Source organism: Lagopus leucura, unplaced genomic scaffold (assembly GCF_019238085.1).
Source record: "Lagopus leucura isolate 7727_CA_CO unplaced genomic scaffold, USGS_WTPT01 Super-Scaffold_100002, whole genome shotgun sequence".
NCBI lineage: Eukaryota > Metazoa > Chordata > Aves > Galliformes > Phasianidae > Lagopus > Lagopus leucura.
Genome location: NW_024962263.1, coordinates 16030402 through 16034215, shown reverse-complemented (window position 1 = coordinate 16034215; position 3814 = coordinate 16030402). Strand labels below are relative to the sequence as shown.

The following is a 3814-nucleotide window of genomic DNA, read 5'->3' as shown; positions in this document are numbered from 1 at the left end:
TCTATCTATCTATCTATCTATCTATCTATCTATCTATCTATCTATCTAGTCCCACCACATATACACACAGGCTGCTCTGAAATTAATGATGTGTACTAGAGCTGCTTTGAAAGTTATGCCTCCTATTTTATTATGTTTGCCCACAGTGTCAGAGGCAGATCTTGCTGGTATGGCAGTAGTGCTTAAACCTTTCCACAAATATTCTGTTCCATTTTTTTGAAATGAGATTTTTTTGAATGAGATTGCAGAAGAGGGGCAGTCTGACTAAATGCGGTCTGACATGGAAGTGCATATAGAAGTGAAACCATGTCATTGAATTTCATGTAGAAATTTTCATGTAGAAAAAATGGCACTCACTAACATTCATCAATGCTTGCTGAACATTTCAGGAGAGACCAAACAGTAGATATGAGAACAGGGAGGCAGTAGGTGGCGTATTTCAGCAGTGACAACAGTGACAATGGGTCATCTCCACTGGTGCAGATTTTCACCGTTACGGAACGTAGGCTCTTGTTCATCACTAGTGAAAATGCATAGCTAATGGTGCTGACTAGTAGAAACTGTTTTGTAGCTGACAGTTTGCTCTATCAAATGGTGTTCTTGTGCAAGTTGTAGTAGTTTCCATGGAAATAAATATGATGCATTAATTTAGGATCAAACTGTGCATGTTTGAATGTTGAATACAGTACACTGGAAGTGTTTTTACATAACATATATGGTATGAAGAGAATTATTTTTATATTGTGAATATTTATTTATAGTAGATTTACATATAGTGTTTTATTTATGTATGTATTTTATCTAGTCATGGTCAGAAAAAATATTTTTTTTCAGTACAGTTGGAATTGAAAAATGAAGCTGGATAGTCAAAATACTTTTCAGGATTCATTAACATTATTGTGCCTGTGAAACACAAAAAGTGCTTGCAAATAAAATATTTCTAGAAGCAAGAATCACCTTATTACATTAGTTTTTCCCGTAAAACTTTTGGAGAACTAGAAAAGCTATTCCAATAGACGACATAGCCATGATATTGTGATGTTATTAAAAGAAATAGCTTTTCTTGATTTTTTAACTTATTATTAGAACTTGAATTTCAAGTAAATGTAGATCATTTGTTTAGTTCTAGTTGACTAATATTATTGTCTAATAATAAAGATCACTGCTAGTTTGCTTTTCTTCATAATATGCTTTTCTTCAGTATACTCACCTGCTAAAATTGGATTTTCAAAATATATATAGGTATATTTGACATTTTACCCGTTTAGAATCTGTTTGTCAACTACTTGCCTAATATAAACGTTCACAATCACAATTCTTTTATTTCTTCTTTTTTAGTAAAACTCACTTTGACATTTATTTTACAATGTCACTATATAACCTATGGAAAAAATATTCCAAGGAACCAAGGAAGGAATTTTCCTCAAATTTCATTAATTTTTCAGAACTTTACTTCAGCTTTAAATAATCTGCAGAAATAAGTAGGAATAGAGCAAGACACTGAATATCACAAATTTAACTAAAATTATGGATGATAAATTACCTTCACTGACCACTAAAAATACAGTTTAGATGAACATAATCTGTGGGGAATTTAGTAATAAGTATTAAGTCTCAGTTGGCTTCACAGGTTTTACAATGGAATGTTCAGTTTTTGCTTGCATGCTGATTTTTCTGTATTGATGCTTTATTTCTTTAGTCTTCTGTTACATGCTGCTGGGTGAGGTCATCTTGTCATATATTCTGAAGGAGCTAATGGAACATAATAGTATGTCTTTTTTGTGGAATCTACCATAATAGATTGTGATGCACTTATGAATATAAAACTTGTAAAACCTAAGTTTTGATAAACTGTAGGTTTTACTGAATCTAAAAATCAGCCATGTTTAAGAAGGCAAAAATGTACATTATGGTGTGTACTGAACCAAACCTCAAAATCCTTTTCCCATCACATTTAATGAAAATGTAACAAAAAAGATGAGATAGATTTGGGAATGGGTAAAGAAATATGAATGTTTTTCTTTCTAGGTCAGTAATTCAAATCTATCAGGCTTGATGGAGATCTATAATTCCATCAACCTTAATGCTGTGAGGAAAGAATTGCTTTGTTAACAGCCTGACTCCAGTTAATAGTAGGCAAGTATCCATGTGGCAAATACAATTTTGTATCTTAGTGGGAAAATCCAGGTTCCAGTTCTGTCTAGAAAAACAGTAAATTCACTCATACACTCAGCAAAATCAAGATCGACTTTAACTCTCCAGTCAATTAGTAATTATGCATTCCTAGTTAGTCTAGTGGATTTAAGGTTGCAATAAACTGGTGTTGCTTCAGTCAACACAGTGAACTACCCATATTTATACTTCCCAGTCAGGCTTGAATTTATTGTCAAGAGTGACTCCAAAAAAATAAAAAAAAAAGTGTGGATGGCACTACATGGAGGATCTGTGGAACTGGTGAGACAGAATATTCTGACTTTTTTTTCTTTCAGAGAATGCCAGCTCTCTATAATAAAAATGGTTTGCAGGCATGCATCACCATCAGTAGCAACATATTTCTGAAGGTTCTAAAGTTCAGTAAAGTTGAATGAGCAGGATACTCAACTCTACTGATTATCAGGATAGGTGGAGCCAGAAACTGGAAAGTCTTACTTCTTAAGTAAATACCCTAAGGATTTTCTTTTGAAAAGTTGTAAAATGTTATTTTTTATAATATAAAGAAGTCTCCACAGCCAATATGGTAGCTAAAACCTTAACGTTTTTCAGTAAGAAACTCATGGTATTCCTCAGGTATAAGGAAATCTAGGTACAGTTACCAACTTTATAGTGTACTTCAGAGGCCTGGAAAATGCCTTCTCTCGTGGCCATGCTTGGATGATTTTGAGGTAGTGTATTACATGTCTGTTTGTCCCACATTTCTTTGGTATGTTTTTTGAGAAACAAATATCAAAGTTTTGCAGTACTTTTCAAACTGCATTCCTGGTTCTGGCAAACCTAAGTGATTTCTACATCAAATATAAGTAACTGTCTTCTTGCCACAGTGCTAAACTTACTCAAATCTTATTTTACTCTTTATGTACATACAATAGAGGTGAGGTGTTTGGAAGAGGACAAATACAAGATACACTTATTCAGATTTCTGAATAGGAAGAAAAGCAACAGAACATTTCTGTAGTCTTTTAATCAGTAGGGAAAGATTTCTATCTTGCTGAAATAATGCAGCAAAATTTGCTAACTCACGGATGTAGAAGCAATATCTACATCTCATAGATGTGCTGCAGTTAACAGTGTCTACTGAAAAACCATTGCAGATAACTTCATTATGTAGCAATTGTACAAATCACAGTTGATTATTTAACCCTCATGCCTAATTTTTGTCAGTACCTAAAATACCAGTTGTTGTAACTCATATCTGCAGTATAGGAAAGAATGCTTCTTTCAGCACAAGGTAAATCAAAATAAAAATGAATTCTTGTACATGCAATAAAGAAGTTCTCAATCATTTACAGGAATTGAACCCCAAGCAACATCTTCAGAATAAGAGAAAAAAAAGTCAATCAGGAGAGTGTAGGAAGAAGAAGAAAAGGGAAAGCAGAGAAACCCTTAAAATATTTGTTTTATTTGTGTAGCCATGGCCACAGCTTTTAGTCATTATTAATGCATGTCACTGATGCATCACTTAGCATTTGTTATTATTTAAAGAAACTAAGTAGGAAGTATTAAAAGCTTCTCAATTCAGGCTTTCAGTAAGAAAAGAGGAAGAGAAGAGAAGAGGAGAGGAGAGGAGAGGAGAGGAGAGGAGAGGAGAGGAGAGGAG

The 3814-nt window shown here is 33.5% G+C and overlaps 1 long non-coding RNA gene across 1 annotated transcript in view; it reads right to left on the bottom strand.

Moving 5' to 3' along the window:
• The window catches only part of LOC122178505, a 46876-nt gene that overhangs the window by 37812 nt on the left and 5250 nt on the right, over window positions 1-3814 (bottom strand). The gene's annotated exons all lie outside the window — the stretch shown is intronic.